Source organism: Dasypus novemcinctus, chromosome 14 (assembly GCF_030445035.2).
Source record: "Dasypus novemcinctus isolate mDasNov1 chromosome 14, mDasNov1.1.hap2, whole genome shotgun sequence".
NCBI lineage: Eukaryota > Metazoa > Chordata > Mammalia > Cingulata > Dasypodidae > Dasypus > Dasypus novemcinctus.
This window is the reverse complement of record NC_080686.1, coordinates 10,377,030-10,400,432: the sequence shown is the minus strand read 5'-3', so window position 1 is coordinate 10,400,432 and position 23,403 is coordinate 10,377,030. Positions and strand designations below refer to the sequence as shown.

Here is a 23,403-nt window from a genome sequence, read left to right as displayed (position 1 = left end):
CAAATAATATCATGAATTATTCTTACTTTTATTTCAGACTCATTCTGATAAGTTGATTTTCCCCAGAGCTTACTTTAGGAAAGAATACATTACTTAGTCCAATGATTCTTTTTCAAAATTGTTTTAGCTATAATAGTTCCTTTGCATTTACAAATCTATTTTAGAATACAATTACCTATATCTACAAAAATTCTTGCTCTGATTTTGATAGTTTCATTAACATATATGCCAATTTTGAGGATAATTAACATCTTTACTATGTTGAGTCTATTTATGAACACAGAATTTTTCTATTTTTCATAACTTTTTAAATTAATTTCACCAGCATTTTGTTGTTTCAGGCATAAAAGTTCTGTACATGTTTTATTACATTTACAACCATAGTATTTCATTTATTAAGCAATTGTAAATGCTTTTTTATTTTTATTTCAGTGCCCTTGTATTCACTGAAAGTATACAGTAAAACAGTTTACTTTGCATGTTTATCTTGAATCCTGAAACTGATCAAAACTCACTTATTTGTTCCACAGTTTTGCTTTGCAGATTCTTTGGCATTTTTTACATACACTAATAATGTCATGTGTACTTCAGGATAGGTTTATTTCTTACTTTCTGATTTGTATGCCCTTTATTTCCTTTTCTTGCCTTATTGCACTAACTGGAACTTACAGTACTATATGCTGATGGTGAACATCTTTGCCTTGTTCTTTATCTTAGGGGAAAGCATTCAATATTTAAGCTGTAAGAAGAAATAAAATCAGGAGACATATGACAACATGGATGAAACTTGGAGACGTGATGTTGTATAAAATAAGCCAATCACAAAAGAAAAATTTTGTATGGTGTGATGGTTAAGCCAATGTATCAACTCAGCCAGATAATGGTAATCAGTTATTTGCTCAGACAAGCACTGAGTTAATTGTAATACAAGGGCATTTCATGGACTTTAATCATCAGTAAGTGGATTGCATAGATGGCTGGATACATCTACAATCAACTGAAGAGCTTGCTGTCAGCAATGAGTGAAGTCTCATCAAATGAGTAGAAGGCATGAAAGGGGAAAGTGATTTCATCATTCAGAGAGAATTCCCATCTGCTTCAGGCAGCCAGCATCTCCTGGGAAATCATCAAGGACCCTCATTGGAGGCTATATTAGTCAGGGTTCTCTGGGGAAGCAGAATCAACAAGAGGTATCTGTCAATAGTATGTGATTATATAAGAGTCTCTCATGTAGCCATGGGGATGCACAAGTCCAGATTCCACAGGCAAGCAATGAAAGTCCAATGAAGGTTCTTTATGAGTTCTGGGAGTTGTTGGCTGTCCAGAGATAAGCTGGGAAATTCTCTCTCAATGCTGTAATCAGTTCCCCTTTTAAGGCATTCTGGTGATTGGGTTAAGTGTCACTCTTGCTGATAGCAATCTCCCTAATTGACGTAATTATAATCAGCTATCTATGATTTACCACTGCAGTAAAGTAAATGGTGGCAAAAGTCAATAAATGCCCATGTATTACCATTAACCTAGTACTTGCTTTCCCAGACAACTGTGCACAATTACCTGGCTGAGTTGACACAATAGCCTAACCATCAGAGTCCACACCTTGTCAACTCAGTAACCATACACATTACCTTAAACCACTCTTAGTCTCTAAGTAAAAATATTAACACACATGCATATATATATATATTTCCGCCTAACAATGTTCAACTCTCCTGCATACAACTGAAAATGCATAAATTCTATACAGAATAGGGTTCAAGTTCTTGGATAATATTCGCTCTCAAACTTGACATCCTCAGATATTATGACATGAAACTGATACAACTTGTTTTATGATAAGGGAAAAGTTTGGGGAAGAAGACAAAGAAATTCCTTTTGTGTACATACACAATCATCATAATAATGAAACAAGGAAGAAAGCTTCATGACCATTATAGTCCTCCTTTCTGTGACCAGGCATGTGGTCGAAGTTCATATTTATCACTACCTTCTTCCACTACCCATTCCATGTTTCCCATTACCCTTAGCAAGCACTTCAGTTGGCTGTGTTTCTTTGCCTGGTAGGGTGCCCAAACTTTCATTCCTGAAGATTTTGGGCCATCATTAGATCTGCTTGGATTGGGTTGTTGCAATTTTCCATTGACTTTAATCCTAGGACATGCAATACTAGGAGATGCTCCAGAGGATTTCCTGTATTTGATGCAAACTCTTCTTTACCCCATCATGTAAATGCAGTCCTATTTCCCCTTGATAGTCAGGATCAATCATTCCAGCCAGTACAGTAATTCCCTTCTTTGTCTGTTGATTCAAAGATACGAGGACCCCAAAGTGGCCAGATGGCAGTTTTAACTTCTAGTTCAATGGAGTCATTGTTGTGTTCCCTGGTGACAGCACTCCTACTTTTAGGACAAATCCTGTAGACCAGCAGAGCTTGAGGTTGCAGGGACGTGAAGCAAAAATTTTCCTAGTGTGTCACAAGGGGTAATAGTGAATGGTGAAACTCCCATTCCCACCCCTTGATTCCTGGACCCATGGATCCTTATGAGAGAAACAGCTCCACAGAGCGGATGCTGATTTAGAGCACACACAGCCTCCTGAAGAACAATGCCCCAGCCCTGCAAAGTATTGCCACCTAGTTGGTGCCATAAATGAATCTTCAAAAGGCCATTCCACTCTTCTATCAATCCAGCTGCTTCAGGATGATGGGGAACATGGTAAGACCAGTGAATTCCATGGGTTTGTGCCCATTCCTGCACATCATTTGCTGTGAAATGGGTTTCTTGATCAGAAGCAATGCTGTGTGGAATGCCATGGCGGTAGATAAGATATTCAGTAAGTCCACGGATGGTAGTTTTGGAAGAAGCATTGGATGCAGGAAATGCAAACCCATATCCAGAGCATGTGTCTATTCTAGTTAAAACAAATTGCTGCCCCTTCCATGGTAGAAGTGGCCCAATGTAGTCAACCTGCCACCAGGTAGCAGGCTGGTCACCTTGAGGAAGGGTGCCATATCAGGGGCTGGGTGTGGGTCTCTGCTGCTGCCAGAGTTGGCACTCAGCAATGGCTGTAGACAAGTCAACATTGGTAAGGGGAAGTGCGTGCTGCTAAGCCCATGCATAATCTCCATCTCTATTTCCATGGACACTTTGTTCATGAGCCCACTGGGCAATGACAGGAGTGGTTGGGGAAAGAAGATGAGCATTAACAACAGAGTGGGTCATCTCATGAACTTGATTATTAAAATCTTCCTGTGCTGAATTTACCCTCTGGTGAGAACTCATATGAGACACAAAAATTTTCATGTTTTTGCCCACTCAAAAAGGTCAATCCACATACTTCTTTGTCACCAATTTTCCAATCATGTTCCTTCCAAGTCCCTGACCATCCATCCAAACCATTGGCAACAGCCCAAGATTCAATGCACAAATGCACCTCTGGCCATTTCTTCTACCAAGCAAAATGAACAACCAGGTGCACTGCTCAAAGTTCTGCCCACTGGGAGGATTTGCTCTCACCACTGTCCTTCAGGGATGTCCCAGAAAGGGGCTGCAGTGCCGCAGTTGTCCACTTTTGGGTGGTACCGGCATATCGTGCAGAACCATCTGTAAACCAGGCCTGAGTTTTTTCTTCCTCAGTCAACTTATTAGGGACTCCTCAAGAGGCCAAAGCTGTGGGCTGGGAAAGAGAAAGTAGCATGGCAGGGGTGGTGACCCTGGGCATTTGGGCTACTTCATCATGTAACTTACTCATGCCTTCAGGACCTGCTCAAGCCCTATCTCATACATACCACTTCCACTTTATTATGGAGTGCTGCTCTGTATGCCCAGCTTTATGGTTTGGTGGGTCAGACAATTCCCAGCTCATGATAGGCAACACAGGTCTTATGGTAACTTGATGGGCCCAGTAGCAGGCCAAAAGCTGTTTCTCAAAAGGGGAGTAGTTACCTGCAGAGGATGACAGGGCTTTGCTCCAAAATACTAAGGGTCTAAGGTGTTGTAATTCTCCTATACAGGCCTGACAAAGGCTCCAGACAGCATCTCTATTTGCCACTGAAACTTCCAGCACCATTGAATCTGCTGGATCGTATGGCCCAAGTGGTAGTGCAGTTTGCACAGCAGCCTGGACCTGACACAGAGCCTCTTCTTGGTCTGGTCCCCCATCAAAACTAGCAGCTTTTCTGGTCACCTCATAAATGGGCCAGAGTAGCACACCCAAATGAGGAATGTGCTGTTTCAAAAATCTGAATAGACCAACTAAGCTTTGTTCCTCTTATTTGGTCATAAGAGGAGCCAGATGCAACAGCTTATTCTTCACTTTAGAAGGGATATCTTGATATGCCCCACACCACTGAACACCTAGAAATTTCCCTGAAGTAGAAGGACCTTGTATTTTGGTTGGATTTATCTCCCATCCTCTCTCATGCAAATGCCTTACTAATAAGTCTAGAGTCTTTGCTACTTCTTGCTCACTATATCCTATCAACATGATATCATCAATATAAAGGACCAGTATGATGTCTTGTGGGAGGGAGAGATGATCAAGATCCCTGCAGACAATATTATGACATAAGGCTGGAGAGCTGATAAACCCCTGAGACAAGGGAGTGAAGGTATACTGCTGGCCTTGCCAGCTGAAAGCAAACTGTTTCTGGTGGTCCTTACTAATAGCAATTGAGAAAAAAAGCATTTACCAAATCAATAGCTGCATACCAGGTACCAGAGGACATGTTGATTTGCTCAAGCAATGATACCATATCTGGGACAGCAGCTGCAATTGGAGTCACCATCTGGTTAAGTTTATGATAACCTACTGTTATCCTCCAAGATCCATATATTTTCTGTACAGGCCAAATAGAAGAGTTGAATGGGGATGTGATGGAAACAACCATCCCTACATCCTTCAAATCTTAGATGGTGGTACTAATTTCTGCAATCCCTCCAGGAATCTGGTATTGCTTTTGGTTTACTATTTTGCTAGGTAGGGGCAGTTCTAGGGGCTTCCATTTGGCTTTCCCAACCATAATAGCCCTCACTCCACAAGTCAGGGATCCAATGTGGGGATTCTGCCAGTTACTGAGTATGTCTATTCCAGTTATGCATTCTGCAACTGGGGAAATAACCACAGAATGGGTCCAGGGACCCACTGGACCAACTGTGAGATGCACTTGAGCTAAAACTGTATTAATCATCTGACCTCCATAAGCCCTGCTCTGACTGGTGGGCCACAGTGACATTTTGGGTATCCTGGAATTATTGTCTCTTCTGAGACAGTGTCTAATAATCCCTGAAATGTCTGATCATTTTCCTTTCCCCAGTGCACAGTTACTCTGGTAAAAGGCTGTAGATCTCCTTGGGGAAAGGTGGGAGGAAGATTAATAGTATAAATTTTGGGCAGTTTAACAGGATCCTTCCCCAAGGAGTCCTGGCCTCCTCCTCATTCAAGGGGCTCTGGGTCTGTAAACTGTCTCAAGTCTGGGAATTGATTAGGGGGCCATGATTCTCTGCCTCTGTAATTTGAGTTAGGGTTTTGTTCACTCAACCCAGAACTCTTCTGTTTATACAGATCCTGAAGAAATTTAGTAGACTGCTCATCTATTTCACTACTAGGTACCCCATGATGTTTTAGCCAATGCCATAACTCTACATGACTTAGACTATTTTGAGTGCTTTTTTGAATCTGCCTTTAATTGTGATAGCCATGCCCACCTTGACTTTGGCGATTTACAGCTGATACTTGACTCTTACCAGACTGACATCCAGTCATCCCCATAATGTTTAAGGATTCTAATTCCATCACAGCCCTCCCTACAGTAATAACTGGACTACAGAGAAGAACAACCACAGAGCTATTCAGGGAAGATGGAGTTAGTCTTACAAATTTATTCCTCACAGCCCTGGTTACATGTGGGTCCTCTGGACATTCCTGGAGTGGGTAGGCAGCTCTCAAATGGTAAATCCATTCTAGCATTCCAATCTCCCTAAGCCTTTGAATTCCCTCTTCTACTGTGTACCAGGGCAAATCAGGCATCTCAACCTCAGACATGCTAGGCTGCCTTTTGGCCCATGTTTCAATCAGCCACCCAAACAAACTGTTAGAGCCCTTTCTAACCCCTTGAGCTAGAGTATTGAACCCAGAATTTCTGCTTAGTGCGCCTATATCAATAAATTCAGCCTGATCCAACTTTATATTCCCTCCACCATTATCCCATACCCTTAGTATCCATTCCCACACATATTCCCCTGATTTCTGTCTATATAAGTTGGAAAACTCATGCAGTTCTTTCTGAGTATACCTTACTTCCTCATGGGTCACACTCTGTATTTCATCTTTGGGGGCTTGTTGAGATTTTAGTCTAGTAATAGATCTCAAAGACAAGAGAGGTGATGGTGGTGGGTAAGGAGAAGGATTAGAAATACCTGGCAAGCTACCTACCTCAGGGCATTCCCTTGCATTTTCTTCTGGTGAAACAGAATTAATCTCTTCAGGCAGGGGTTGGAAGGCAGTTTCCTCAGGGCAGACTGGGGGCTTGGCAGTGCATGCTGGAGTTTGGCTGGTATGTGCCTCAAGTCTGGGAGGAGGTCCAGACTCCCTGGGGCAGGCCAGAGGCTGGGCAGGGCAGGCTTCAGTTTGGCTGGTACCCACCTCAGGGTTGAAATTTGTCTTGGACTCCCTGGGGCAGGCTGGAGGCTGGATGACACAAGGTTGACAAGGTGTGGCCTGGACAGGGCAGGCCATGGCAGGCTTATCTGGTAACATTTCAGGAGAATTCAGGGTTCCAATGTCTCCATCAGTATCATCATCATCCCATATGTCTCCATCCCATTTCTCTGGATTCCACTCTTTTCCAATCAATGCCTTCACTTTAACTGCAGAAACCCTGTGGGGTTGAGATTTTTAGTGTCCTGTGTAACTCCACTACTCATACAATGAGAGCTTAAGTTTGGTTCTCAGATATTTTGAGGCTGTGGCTACAGGAGACACGATTTTCTTTCAGAAAACACACAGAAATTTAGCATCATCCATTCAGTGTTTAAGTTTCAAATTTGAATCCTTTAACTCATCTCTTTTTTTGGTAACAGTATCCAAAGTATTTAGGAGGAGCCATCTAATATTATATCATTTGACTCCACAAAACTCTGTTAAGGTGTTGAAAACATCCAGATCCTTGCTTCTTCCAAGCATGGAAGTAGGGGAAGCCAATGATGCTATTTTGGGAATCTCAACTGCGAACTCACACCATGAACTTTTAGCAGCCTCTTCATTATTGGAAAGGGAGTCATCAGTACCCTGGAGTCCAATTAAAGTAGGAAGACAATTGCAAAACTCCCAGAACCACCTCAGACATCCCATGTTTAAGACTCTGAACCTCAAGAACCACTGCCGATACTAAGCTGTATTAGTCAGGGTTCTCTAGGGAAACAGAACCAACAAGAGTTATCTGTCAATAGTATGTGATTATAAGAGTCTCTCATGCACCCATGGGGATGCACAAGTCCAGGTTCTGCAAGACAATGAAAGTCCAGTGAAAGTCCTTGATGAGTTCTGGGAGATGTTGGCTGTCCAAAGATGAGCTGGGAAATTCTCTCTCAATGCTGGAATTAGTTCCCCTTTTAAGACATTCATCTGATTAGGCTAAGCACCACTCTTGCTGATGGCAATCTCCCTGACTGATGTAATTATAACCAGCTATCTATGATTTACCACTGCCTTAAAGTCAATGGTGACCAAGGACCATAAATGCCCTTGTATTACAGTTAGCCCAATTCTTGCTTGACCAAACAACTGGGCACAATTACCTGGCCCAGTTGACACAATAGCCTAAACATCACAATGGTAATACATTATTGTGAGTATAACTAACACTGCTGATTATAAATGTGATTGTGCCTGAAAGGGCTAGTCTGTGGTTGTAATATGTCAACTGAAAGGAAGCTAGAGAATAGTCTGGGGACTGTATAACATAGTGATTTTGGTGGTCGATGAAGATTGTGGTTAATAGTATACATATAAAAATGTTATTTTTTTACAAAGTGTTAAGAATATGGTGACACATGGGAAAATTACAACTAATGTAACTTATGGATGATAGTTAACAGTAATATTGTAACTTTTTGCAGGAATGGTAAAGGGGATATTATATCAATTCTAAGGACCAAAAACGGGGGTTTAGGGGGTATGGCATTTTTCCTTTTGGAGTAATGAAAATGTTCTAAAATTGACTGAGGTGATGACAGTACAACTCTGACATGAAAATGAGAACCACTAAGTGTATACTTTGAATGGATTGTATGAAGCATGGGACTGTATAACACAATAATCCTGTGGTAGAAGATGGACTATGGTTAACAGAACAAACATGAGAACATTCTCTCATGAACTCTAACAAGTACTTAATACTAATACAGGGTGTAAATAACTAGGTTGACTGTGGAAAAATACACTAAATGTAAGATATTGGTTTTAGTTAATAGTAATATTTTGATGATGCTCTTCCATAGTTTGTAACAATTGTTCCACAACAATGCAAGATGGTGGTGGAGTGATGTATGGAGCCTTGTATGATGATATGCATGTTTGTTTTTACTATATATTTATTGTCTATATAGGTTCATGTATGATGATAAACATGATTTTTAAAAGTTTTAAAAAATGTGACACAGAGACATGAAGTGAGCATACACTGTTGGAAAAATGGTGTCAACAGAGTTGCTTGATGCAAGGTTGCCACAAACCTTCAATTTGTAAAACACACAATATCTGTGAAGCACAATAAAAGCAGATATACCCGTGCTCATTATCCCTTTTTAATTTTTTTTTCCAAACAAAAGCACCTGCTTCCCCACTTCATTCCCTGGTAACTTCTAACCTAATTTCTGTCTCTGCAAATTTTGTTTTCAATCATCCCTTATAAGTGAGGTCATATCATATGTCCTTATAAATCTCACTTATTTAACTGGGCAGACTGTTTTCAAGGTTCTTCCATGTTGCAGCATGGACTTCATTTTTTCTTGTGTCCAAATAATATTCCATCATGTGTATGTACCATGTTTCATGTACCCATTCATTTGCTGTGAAACACGTGTTGTTTCTACCTTTTGGTTATTGTTAATAATGCTACTACAAACACTGATATATGAGTATCTGTTTGAGCGCTGTTTTCATTTTCTTGGGGTATACACCCAGAAGAGGAATTGTGGGGTCATATGGTAATTCAATATTTAACTTTTTGAAGAACATCCATACTATTTTCTTCAATGGCTGTACCATTTGACATTCCAACCAACAATACCCTAGAGTTTCATTTTTTCTGCCACTCCTCCAACATTTGTTATTTTCTGTTGTTGTTGTTTTTTAATAACCATCCTTGTGGGTGTGAAGAGGTAGCTCATTGTGGTTTTAATTTGCATTTCCCAAATGGTTAATGATGCTGAGCATATTTTCATATGCTAATTAGCCATTTGTATATCTTCTTTCTAGAAAAGTCTATGCAAATCCTTTGTCTAGTTTGTTAGTTGCTTTTGTGTTATTTTTTGTTTTGTTTTGTTTGAAATTGATAAATTTGTTTTATTTTCTCCAGTAAACACTAAACAGTAAACACTAAAGAAACTTCAGGCCAAAAAATACATTCTGATTTTCTACAGTGTAAAAAGTATTTTTTATTATCTGTAGCATAATATAAGTCAATAAATTTTTATCTACAGTCATTCCATTGTTTCATTATTGAAGTCAGCTTAGTTCCTCTGAAGCTAGAAACAAGATTTATCTTCAAGAAAGCCCTTTTTAAAAGAATCCATAACTGTTGTCAGTCAAATTTGTCACAATATTTTTAATGGGTTTCTATTCACCTCTACTTATGTATGGACATTCTGATGTATACTTCAGAATCCCCCTATTTACTACAATTCTAGGATCTTAATTTCTTCAAATTATTCACTTTATGTCCTTTAGAATCAGAATTGGTAGATCTGCATGCTTCTCAATTTTGGACAACCTAATCGTGGGTTTACCTTGTTCATTCCTAAGTTATCACACCCAAGATGAATAGAGAATTGTGTGATATGTCAATACCTATAGGCACTTTTTAAAATTAACTATTAGATCTTTCATTCATTTAGCAATTATCTGTCTTGTAGTTCCTTCCCACAGATACAACAACAACATACCTCTGTGGGGTGTTTCCAATGATGTTAATCTACAGAGAAAGGCCCTTCGGGATAGACCTCAATGCTTGTCTAGTTTTAGTTTGGTTGTTTGTCCTTTTCTTGTTGTATTATAAAAGGTCCTTATATATTACAGATATTAAGCCCTTATCTAATATATGGTTTGCAACTATTTTCTATCATTCTGTAGGGTGTCTTTTCATTTTTCTGATAATTTCTTTTTATGCACAAATTTTTTTATTTTAATGAAGTTGATTTACCTACTCATGCCTTTGGCACCATATCTAAGAATCCATCACCAAATCCCAGAAGACTGTATGTTTTCTTCTGAGTTGTATAGTTTCAACTCTTATGTTTAGGTCCTTGATACATTTTGAGTTAGTTTTTGTATATGGTATGAGTTATGGATCTAACATCATTCTTTTGCATGTGGATATCCAGTTTCCCCAGAACCATCTGTTGAGACTATATTAGTCAGCCAAAGGAGTGGTGATGCAAAATACCAGAAATTGGTTGGTATTTATAAAGGGTATTTATTTGGGGTGAGAGCTTACAGATACCAGGCCATAAAGCATAAGTCACTTATGCCCTTACCAAAGTCTATTTGGAGCAAGATGGCTGCCAAGGTCTGTGAGGGTTCAGGCTTCCTGGGTTCCTATATTCTTGGGGCTTGCTTTTCTCTGAGTTCAAGGTTCCTTCCTTCCTGGGGCTGACTTCTCTTTCCTCTCTGAGCTTACTTCCTGGGGCTTCAGCTTAAGTCTTCAGCATCAAACTCCAACATCAAAACTCCAACATCAGAAACCTCTAACTCTGTCCTTGGCCATGTCTTTTATCTGTGAGTCCCCACCCTTTTGGGGTTCCCCTAATCACAACTCAATAATGCCCAGGTACAGATCAGATTACAAGTATAACCTAATATCTATATTTGGAATTCATAACCATATCAAACTGCTACACTCCACCCTCTGAATTCCAAAAAAACATTACATATTCAAAAAAAACTTAAATCAGTAACAATGCTAGTACTAAATCATATTGCAATCAATTTAAAGAAATACAGTTTGGCTTGGGGCAAAGTCCTGTTTGCTATAGACCTCTGAAACTTACAAAACAATTTATCTGTTTCCAGTACACAAGTGAACAGACATAGGATAAAACATTTTGATTACAATAGGAGAAATTGGGAGAGAAACATTAGTCATGGGTTCTCTACAGTTCAGTAAATCTGCAAGGCATCCTCCATTCGATTTGAAAGTCTGAGAGTCATTCTTCAGAGGATGGTTTCTTCTCCTTGGGACCATATGGGGACACCCCCCCTCCACTGGCTTGCCCAACAACCATTTTCTTGGTTCCACCCTCATCAAGCATCTGGGTGTCGACCAAACTCCAGACCCCTCCCTTGAAGAGTGTTGGGGTGATTGCCCCACCTTACCCAATCTTTGTTAGAGTCTTAACTCCCCTTGAACAGTGATGTGAAGACAACATTCCCCCTAACATTTGGCACACAGGCTCAACCCTCTCAGAGCAACCAGTTGACCACCTGGCCTTCCCTAACCTTTGGGGGACAGGTCCACCCCTCTCAGACCTGTGGGGTGCTGACCTTAACCACCCTAATCCTTGGGGAATGTGCTCCACCCACTCTGCACCCTGGAGTGGCAAAATTCTCCCAGAACATCAGATAGGAACTTCCACCCTCTTCAACTGGTGGGGGAAACTCACCCTCTCTGTACGCATGGGTGGGGTTCCTTTCTTGGCCCAAGGTGAAGTCTTAATTCCAGATCTCAACTTGCATGGTTTTCCTCCTAAAGCTGTTTCTCCTTCAATCTCTCCTTTCCATATACTTTTTATTTTAGGCTGACAGTGGTTTTGTTTATATATCTCTCTCAAAAAGCCTGTTGGTTTTGCATGCAGGAAGTAGAGGTCCAAGCCATCAGACAGTAAGACTTTTGACAAGTCTTTCTGACATAACTGCATTTTCCATCCTGATTTACATGCTCCAAGTTTAGTTAAGTCCTCCAATGGGCACTTTCATCTGGAAGCCTGATTTCCAGAGGTTTGGAATTTCCAGAATCAGTTTCTGTTTTCTTTGTGCCCAACAATTCAGTTCTCAGCTCATCTCACTCATCTAGCATTTTGCTATAAGCTGCAAGCAGAAGCCAAGCCACATTCTCTAGGTTTACTTTGGAAAGTTCTTCAGCTAAATGCCCAGGCTCACCATTTTCAAATTTTGCCTTCCATACAACACCAGGAGTTAATCTTGCTAAGTTCTCTGCAACTTTAAAACACAGATTGCCTTTCCTCCAGTTTCCAATAATAGTTTCAACATTTTCTTTTAAGGCACCATAAAAAGTCTCTTTAGCATCCATATTGCTATCAACAGTCTCTTCAAAGTGTTCTAGGCCTTTTCCATCAAGCATCTCACAATTCCTCCAAAAAATACCCTTTACCCATTTATAAAACCATTCCAGCATTTTGGTAATTACAAAAGCACTTCCCCACTCCTCGGTGCCAAATTCTGTATTAGTCAGCCAAAGGGGTGCTGATGTGCTGACTATTGTTTCTTTATCACATGAACTTAGCAGCCCTGTCAAAACTACTTGGTCATAGATGTATGGGTCTATTTCTGACTTTTCAGTTCTATTCAAATAGTTTATTTGTATATATGTGGTGCATGTGTGTGTGTATACATACCAGTACCATACTCTTTTGATTTTTGTTGCTGTGTAGTACAATTTGAAACCAGGAGGTGTGATTCCTCCAACTTCGTTCTCCTTTCTTAAAATTGTTTTGGCTATTCAGTACCCCCTTAAAGTTCCATATGAATTTGGTGATTGGTTTTACCATTTCTGCAAAAATAAAAAAGGGCTTGGGGAATTTTGATAGGGATTGCATTGACTGTGTAGATAACTTTTAGGTAATACTAATATCTTTACAGCATTAACTCCCACAATTCATGAAAAATTGGACATATTGCCATTATTTAGGTCTTCTATCATTTCCTTCAGCAGTGTTTTGTAGTTTTCATTGTGTAAATCTTTTATATCTAAATTTATTACTAGATATTTTATTCTTTTTGATGCTATTGTAAATGAAAGTTTTCTTCATTTCTGCTTTGGATTGTTCTTTGAAAATGTATATGAATTCAGTTGAACTTTGAGTGTTAACCTCATACCCTGCTATTTCAATAAGTTCATTTATTAGCCATGTTTTCTTGTGGATTCCTTTGGATTTTCTATATATAAGATATTTCACCTGCAAATAGAGATAGTTTTAATTCTTTCTTTCCTTGGATTCCTTTTTTTTTTTTTTCTTTTTCCTGCCTAATTGCTCTGGCAAGAACTCCTATCGCAATATTGATTAGCAGTGGTGAAAGCAGTCATCCATGCCTTGTTCTTGATCTTAGGGGGAAAGCTTTAAGTTTTCCACCATTGAGTATGATTTAACTGTGGATTTTTCACATAGGACCATTATTCTAATCTGCTAGACTGCCAAAAGCAATATACCAATAATGCATTAACTTTAACTGTGGGAATTTATTAGTTTACAAGCTTACAGTTTTGAGGCTAGAAAAATGTCCAAATCAAGGCATCATCAGGTGATGCTTTTTCCCCAAAGACTGGCTGCTGACAGTCCTGTTTAGAAAGGACTCCCAGAAAAAGATTAAAACATACCTTGGGCCACACTGCAACTGAAGTAACCTAATCAGAAGATCCTACTTAAGTAGATTTATACTCACAGGAATGTTTAACTTCAAGAACAAGATTGTTCTGGGGTCCATACAACCTCAAACCATCACACCTTTTATCATGGAGAGAAATTACCAATATATACTTAGTTATCTGAGTGTTTTTATCAAGAAATAGTGCTGGATTTTGTAAAATGCCTTTTCTGCATCTATTGAGATAACTGTTAGAGGTTTCCCCCTACGAGATTTGCTATGATCATCAGGTCATAAGATGGTGACTCAAATCCCCCGAGACATAAATTGAAGAAAGGTAGCCTCCAGCCATAAGCAATTGAACAAGTCATAGCCTATGGGCTAGGAAGCAGCCTGTCCCCTCCCAAGAATGACCAAGGTGGAGCAGATAAGGGCCTTCACCTCCTCCAGGCCCAAGCCACCCACCCCTCCCACATTCCAAGAATCCCCCACCTCCTAACCCATTACTCTCTAGCCATTTGGCCCCAGGCTGTACTCAGTTTCCCTGCCTATTGAGGTACTATATAAAGTCATATCCACCACCCTCCAGGGATAGGCTGAAGTCTATTTTTCAGACCCCCTCTGTTGGGAGAGCTTCCCAGTAAACTGTCTGCCTGCAATCATTGGTCTCCACATCCCAGTGACCACCATTTTTCTTCATCATTTAGTGCCAAAGCCCAGTACTGGGGTCACTTTGTGACTGATGATTGGTGAGCAATCTCTGCCCTGCCACTACTGAGAACCCATCCTAAACCAGACACCAAATCATACCTGGGTGACTCAAGGATTTCTCCACCAGAGGATCATGCTCTTTCTCTTTTTCCCATTCTCTAGGACAACACACCATAAATTCTATCACTAGGATTTTCCCCAAGGGCCACAGTGGGCAGGAGGCCCACATCTTCATGGGAAGAGACCCCTTGGCTCCAGAAACACCTGGTCCCAAGAGCAGTCTCCCATTTCCTTGGGTGAATTCCTACTGATTTGGGGGCATCTGTCTCACTAAGAATTTCCCTGGTTCTTTCTTTTCTAGAGATCCTTAGTTTCAATCATGCCAGTTAAAATGGGAAATTCAATTTCAGCCCCTCCTCAAAAAAAAAAAAACCATGCCTCTGGGTTGTCTCCATCATAACCTTAAAACTCTAAACCCAGAAGGAGACATCAGACCTAAAATGCTCATTTACTATTCACCCTCTATGTGACTGCAATATGAATTGGACAATGAAAGTCAATGGCCAGAAAATGGTACTTTTGATTTCCAAGTTCTCCAAGACTTAAAAAAGAACTTCATCCAGTGCAGCAGCAAATGGCCTGAGATTCCTTACATTCAGGCTTTCTTCTATCTTCATAATTGCTCCCCCCAATCAATCCTGTTCTTCTTACTAAATTCTTCTTTTACAACAAAAACCTCCTCAAAAGCTTTCTTCTTCCTCCCTTCTGCCCCCAAATCCCCCTGAAACCTTGACTTTGATCCAGCTAATCAGGGTCCTCCTGCCCCTCCTCCATATATACCCCCAACATCACCTCCACCCCCACCCTTCTTGTCCTCTAACTCCCCTCCCTCCCCCTCCTTGTCATCACCACTTTCTGCCCCAACTTCTTCCCTCCCCATACAGGCTGACACTCAGATCCCCTTCCCATCATCCCCCCCTTCTGCACACAGAAAACCCTTCTTCTGACTCTGATCCCTCCAATCACACCACTCCTCCACCGTCATGTGCCTCATCAGTGCCCCTTGAACTTACTCCATCCTCCTCCCATTTCCCCCCCCACCCCCTAAACCTGCTCCCTTCTCCCCACCCCCCATCCACTCTCAAGCCCAACTCCCCACCCTCAAGCCTCCTTCCCCAGCTACTGTCCTCCCTCTCCAGGAAGTGGCCGAGGCACAAAGCGTTATGCACATTCATGTCCCCTTCTCCCTCTCTGTTCTCTCCCAAATCAAGCACCATCTTGGGTCCTATTCCTCTGATCCTTCTCATTTTATCAAAAATTTCAATACCCAGCTGTCCCTAATAACCTTATTAATAAACCTACAATTCCTCACCTCTTACATACAAATTTTTAGCCTACTCCTAAGTCTGTTTAAGTGTACTCCTAAAAAGCAATAATCCATAATATATGTGTTAAACACCCATCTATCTAAACTGCTAAATTAAAGCTTAACTGCATATTCCTAACTAGTTGCTGATTACTAGTAAAAGTGTTTCCAAAAGCAAGCTTGCATATTACCAACAACACTGATTCCAGGGGGAAAAAAAAGCAGTAAAATCAAAAATATAAAATAAGGAAAAGCCTAAAAATAGCCATACCAAAAGGAGTAAATATTATGAGTAAAGCTGATGAACTTCATGCTTCTGTCAATGTGTTATTAACTCTTTTTGTGTTTATTTGTTCAGGCCCCTGCCAGGGTCTTGCCAAGTGTGTCATTGTAAGGGTCATTGGAAGTCAGACTGTCCTGAAAACCCCATCTCCAGGAAAGTCCCTCCAGCACACCCTCAAACCCTGGAGACAGTACCCTCCTTTCCAGACCTCCTGGATTAATGCAGGATGACTGACAGGCCCTGGTTTGAGATGGCCCCACATCTCCCTCTTCTCCTTCTAACCACCCCCCTGCAGCAAAATTTTAAACTTTTCATCATGGATACACTTTTCCAGAATAAAGCCTGCTCCACCACCTTCTGTAGACAGCAAATTACGAGATCTTGAAGCTCAAGATACATAAACCTGTAAATCTTTCAGAGACCTACATTGAAACTCACAGAAAACCAAAGTGACAACATTCCAATTACTACCGACCCCGTTTCTCTCTAATCTCTCTCCCTTTTCCCTTCTGCCATTCAGTCATAATTACACTTAAATCTGGCAGCACCAATTTGTAAGTTATTACTCAATGGCAACACATTTGTTTCACTTTCTCCTCACACTTAGTGGACTTTTTCACCCCCTCTACCCTTTCACTCAAGCAATATCATGACATCATTCAGTATTTTTAGTTACAAGGAGATTTTCCTGATTTTCCCACTGAAGAAATACTCTTCTTCTCCTTTACCACCCTCTTCCTTTTCTTTACTGATTAAAGTAGTTTCTCCACAATGGAATTCCTATATTTTACCCTTCCATTCCTCTTTCTATTAACTTCTCAAAAAACCCCTTGTCATCCCCTTACAAACACTATCCAAACTATAGCAACCTCAATTAACCATTCTGATTGCTGGATATGCCCTGAGCACACACCACGCTGAAACTATACCCTACTTGCCTTTCCTCTAAACCCAGAAACTCTCCTGCATGTCCATCTAAAATATACTGGCTTTGGAGGCCAATGGGTCACAGAACATCCCCACACACATGAATTTACCAGAATATGAGAATATACTTATTCTCTATCAGTTCTTAAACATCTCTCACTTGGGAGAAAATCCAAATTCTATTGGTGTGGTCAGTTCTAATGGACAGACTTTTTCATGCTTTAAATACCTATCCACATGACCTTATGCAATTAATTTAGGACACGTACCCACTAAATCTTGTAATCATACTCTACTCTTTAAGACTACCACACTGCACTGGCAGGCAGATTTGAAAGTGCCAAACAAACATCTTAATTCAACCCTATTTTGGATGACTCAGGCATCAATCAAATACTACCTACACAAGTAAGCAATAAAAACTATAGTGAAAATATACTGTGCTTCAATAGCTCTTGTAGACAAACTGAGTTACTTAGAGTAGGAACACAATTGGGACAATTATGCAATTTGACCAGGTTAAAAACCTAGGAAAAAAAACCAAAGAATTCTTCACTTTTCTTTTCCAAAGTACTATAGCATCTATTATTCCTAATGCCACCATCCTAAAACCCCAAAATAAGGCCTTCTCTGGACAAATACCCAATCTCTGTTCTTTTCTTTAAACCTCACTTCAGCTTCAGCAATGGAGTGAGCTGAAAAAGAGGCACTTCTTAAAGGACCCAGAATTTAGATATCACACCCATGATAATCCAATCCTAGAAAGGCCTGGCATAAGATAGTATTGCTGCTTCTCCTTTTTGGTCCTTGCCTCTTACAGCTTCTTGTCTGATTCGTATACCGAATCACAGTCAACAACTCAGGAATACTGTGAATGGCGTCATTTTGTTGTGAGAACAATACCACCCTCTGCGGGACCAGAAGACAAAATCCACCCAGCAGGATGGAAGGGAATCCCTCTCCACCCTCTGACAGCAGGAAATAGCCAGGGTGAGTGGCCATGCCAAATCCTCTCACCCTCCCATTCTGCCCAGTACTTCCATTACTCAGGTACTTCATCATAGGTAGAGATAATCAGTTAGGAATGTATTAACAGGTCATAAGACCATGACTCAATTCCCCAGTGACATAAATTGAAGAAAGGCAGCCTCTACCATAACTGATTGAACAACCCGTAGCCTACAGGCTAGGAGACAGCCCATCCCTCTCAAGAACAAACCAAGTGGAGCAGATAAGGGCCTTCACCCCTTTGGGCCCAGGCACTGCTAACCCCTCCCATACTCCAAGAACACCCCACTCCTATCCCACTACCCCTAGCCATTTGGTGCTAGTCTGTACTGTTTCCCCTCTCTATTGATGTACTATATAAAGTCATATCCACCACCCTCCAGGGGCATGCTGAAGTCTACTTTTCAGACCCCCTCCACTGGGAGACTTTCCCAATAAACTATCTGCCTGTAATCATCAGTCTCTGCATCCCAATGAGCGCTGTTTTTCTCCAACAATAACCATATGGTTTTTTTCCTTCATTCTATTTATATGGTGTATTACATTGGTTGGTTTCATATGTTGAACTACCCTTGCATTCCTGTGATAAATCCCATTTTGTCATGGTGTATAAGCTTTTTAATATGCTGTTGGACTGCATTTACTACTATTTGTTAAGGATTTTTGCATCTACATTAATCAGGGACATTGGTCTGTAATTTTCTTTTCTTGTGATATACTTATCAGGAAAATATTGGACTGATAGAATGAACAGAGGTTTCTTTTATCTTGAATTATCTGGAAGAGTTTGTGACATGTTGGGGTTAATTCTTTAAATGTTTGGTAGACTTCACCATTGAAGTCATATGATGCTGAACTTGTTTTTTGGGGTAGGGTTTTGCGGTTGTTGGTTTTTTTGCTTGTTTGTTTGTTATGAGGTACCAGGGGCCAGGGATTGAACCCAGGACCTCATAAGTTGGAAGTGACACTCAACCACTGAGCCACATTAGCTTCACTGTGTTAGTTGTTTCACTTGTTTTGCTTGTTGTTTGGTTTTAGTTTTTTGGGAGGCATCAAAAACCAAACCTGGGAACTTCTGTGTGGAAGGTGGGTGCTCAGCTGCTTGAACCACATCCATTCCCATAGGGTTTTTGATTATTGCTACAACCCTGTACTTGCTATAGGTTTGTTGAGGTTTTTCATTTCTTTGTGAGGCAATTTAGGTAATTCATGTGTATTTCTACAAAATTTCCATTTCATCAAGATTACCTAATTCATTGGTATACAATTTGTTCACATTATTGTCTTTTACCTTTTATTTCTGTAAGTCAGTGGTGATATCACTTTTTTCACTTCTGGTTTTAGTTATTTGTGTCTTTTCTCTTTTTTCTTTATCAATCAAGCTAAGGTTTGTCAATTTTGTTGATTTTTTTTCAAAGAACAACTTACTGTTTTGTTTATGCTATCAATTGCTTTTCTATTTCATTTATCTCCATTCTAATCTTATTTTCTTCACCTGCTAAATTTGGGTTTACATTACATTTTTAGTTCCTCAAGATGTAAAATTAGGTTATTAATTTCAGAAATTTCTTCTTATTTAAGATATGTATCCATAGCTATAAATTCCCTTATGATCACTGCCTTCACTGCATCCCATAAGTTATCATGTTTGTGTCTTCATTTTCATTCTTCACTGAGTATTTTCTATTTTCCTTTGTAATTTTTTTCTTTAACCCAGTAGTTGTTTAAGAGTCTGAGGTTCCAAAAGGAAAAATTATTTGGAAACCACATATTTGATAAATGTTTAATGTCCAAAATATAGAAAGAAATCCTAAATCTCAATAAAAAGACAAACAACTCAATTTTTAAATGAGCAAAAGACTTGAATAACAGCTCCCCAAAGAAGATATTAAAATGACCAGAAAGCATATGAAAAGATGTTCAATACTATTAGCCATCAGGAATGCAAGTCAAAACCACAATGAGATGCCATTTCACACACACTGAAAATGTAAAATGGTGCAGCATCTGTGGAAAACAGTTCGGTGGTTTCTCTGCAAGTTAAGTATAGATTTAGCATATGAACTGGCAATCCCACTTCTATGTATATACCCCAAAAAATTGTAAGGAGGAACTTGAACAGACATTTGCACACCAGTATTAATAGTAGCATTATTCACAATTTCCAAAAGATGAGAGTAACCCAAGTGTCCATCAACCAATGAACTGATAAACAAAATGAGATGTATGCATACAATGGAATATCTTTCAGACATAAAAAAGAATGAAATACTGACACATGTGACAACATGGATAAAACTTGAAGACATCACGTTGAGTGAAATGTCAGATACAAAAGGACAGATATTGTGTGATTGCACTGATATGAAGTAATTAGAATATGTCAACTCTTAGAGTCAGAGTAGGTTATCAGGAAATGAGATGGGATAAGAAATAGGGAATTAAGCTTTAAAATGTATAGAACTCCTATTTGGAACAAATGAAATGTTTTAGTAATGGATGGTGGTGATAGTAACACAAGATTGTAAATAAAATTAACAGCACTGAAATATATACATGAATTTGGTTGAAAGGAGACATGTTAGGTAGTATATATTGTAATAGAATAATTTTTTTAATCCATGAAATGGCACAGTAACCCAAAGTTAAACAATGGACTATAGTTAATAGTATAATTATAAAAATGTACTTTCATCAATTGAAACAAATATACTACACCAATTCAGGATGTTAATAATAGTGTAGTAGGTGAGGTCATCAGCATGATAACGTAAGATATCCCCTGAAGATCTAAGCCCCCTCTCAATTAGAGGCAGAGTGGACATCACCCTCTCAGAATCCTCAGGATTGGGAATTAACAATGGACTGGAGTGGACTTACTGTTATTCTACTATAGACCTATTGTTATTCTAGCAATGAAAGAACTTTTATCATTGATGTGGAGGTGGTGACCACTGGATATTTTGAGGGAGGGAGAGTAGAAAATAGGTATAGTATGGGGGCATTTTGGGGACTTGAGAATTGTCCTGAATGACATTGCAATGACAGATACAGGTCATTTTATATCTTGTCATAACTTATAAAATTGTGCAGGAGTGTAATTACAATGTAAACTATAATCCATATTTAGTGGCAATGCTCCAAAATGTATTCATCAATTGTAACAAATGTACCACACTAAGGAAGGATGCTATTAATGTGGTAATATGTGGGAAGGGTAGGGAGCAGGACATATGGGAATCCCTATATTTTTTATGTAACATTTATGTAATCCAAATCTTTTCTTTTAATTAAAAAGTAGATTTTTTTTAAAAAAGGCTATCCACTGAAAAATCTCTGCAGACATTCAGCAAATAAAAGTACAAGTTCCATTTGATTAGAAGTCTGGAGGATGGCAGAGACTAGAGAAGGACTACACAAATGTTAAATTAAAGAAAGAGAAGAATATCAGGTAGGAAACTTCTATGTCAACTTGCCAATCCTCTTCCCTACCCCTTACTCGGTCCTGTGCAGCTTAGGAGTTGCAAAGAGGCAGCAGCCCAAATCCCTCCATTCCACAAGGGGCACAAACTATAAAGCCACACACAGAAGTGTTAGGCAGAACAAAGCCACTAAGCAATTCTGCATACAAAAGGAGCCCCTGAGGAGGGGGAAGAGAGAGAGACACCGTGGTAGCTGTAAAGTTGTGCACACATCCAATCCAGTTACTGTCAGCTGGATGATCTAAATGCAAAATGGACTTGTCTAGAGTGTTTCACCTTTCTGGATTAACCCCATCTAGCTCCCCAGGGAAAGATATCCTCACAATGAAGAAACCAGGGGCAGAAAAGAATCACAGAGAAAAAGGGGATGTTAAACTGAACTGTTGTAAGACAGGAGGATCTGAGAAGTGGAGTGTAAGGAAAATGGACCTCTCTGGAAGGCAGAGAATTTAAACAAATCTGCACACCCGAACCCTAGCCAGCTGCTCCTAGAATCTGGGCAACATTTCTGCAGCCATGGAGCTGAAGAATGGGGCTTTATCACTGGGTCATGCCTTCACACACAGAAATTGAACTCTTACCAGTCTCTCACTTCCTCTAAACTCCTGTAGTTGTTCTACATATCCAGTCTGGTTCTAGGGTTACCACCTAGTTAAGTCCAATCACTTTTTCCAACTTATTCATTTTTCTATTGGAGGGAGCTATTTGCAAAATTTCCTACTCAGTCACATTGTGCCTACATTACCCCCTTATTATCCTTTTGAGGTCTACAGGATTTATAGTGGCCCCCCTATTTCATTCTTAATAATGATAATTTGCATCTTCTTTCTTATTTTCCTTATTAGTATTAGTAGCATTGCTACTAACCATGGTCTATAGTTTACATTATGGTTTACACTTTCCACCACATAATTTTACAAGTTTTCACAAAATGTACAGTGGCCTGTATCCATCATTGCAATATCATGCAGAATTCCAATGTCCTAAAAGTGTCCTGTACCCCACCTGTTTTTCCCTCCCCCACCTCTCAGAAACTCTAATAACCACTATCTTTATATTAATGATAACGATTCTTCTGTTATTACAATAACAATAAGTCTACTTTGGTCCATGGTTGCATTTCCCCCTTATGTTTGTTCATTCCTCAGTCTTGAGGATCTGTGGATGGTGATGATTGCTCTGCTTTAGATTGAGAGGGGGCTTCGATCTTATGGGTCAGACAGAAGGAACTGCTTTGCTTGCAGTTGTAGACTCTGCTTTGGGGGATGGTGGTTGTCCAACATCATCTTTTCTGTTAGTTGTCCTGAGAAAATCCAATGAAGTAGAGAGTAGGTATTGGCTGCAACTCTGTTGAGAGTCAGGATTCAATAGGTATAAAACAGAACAAAATTTAAGTCTCTGGGACATATATTTAATAGATACAGTGCTAATTATAGGTTCAAGTAAAAGGGGTACAAGAATCATGTGTAGGGAAATGATTAATGACCCTAACTCTGTTACATTGGGGAAATAAGTTATCATAAATTCCAAGGTATGGTCTTCCAATAGGGTGCTGATTTTATGAGGTTGTGTGCCTTACCTATAGCATTCAGATGTCTCAAGAGCCCTTGGGAGCACTCCTATTTGAGGCTTCAATTCTGTCAATGTCTACTTCATACACTTGGCATGTTAGTGAGATCTGCCTGAGACATACATAAGCATAACCTCTGGAATGAATTCCCAACTCACTATGAAATCTCTTAGCCATAAAAAGGCTTTGTATTTAATATCCCCCCTTTTGTTAAGTTCTTTTTCCAAATGCATTGTAG

At 39.7% G+C, this 23,403-nt stretch overlaps 1 pseudogene; it reads right to left on the bottom strand.

Moving 5' to 3' along the window:
• Positions 1 to 10,120: 10,120 nt before the first annotated feature.
• On the bottom strand, positions 10,121 to 10,226 carry LOC111763108 (small nucleolar RNA SNORA18; annotated as a pseudogene).
• Between the last annotated feature and the right edge of the window lie 13,177 nt (positions 10,227 to 23,403).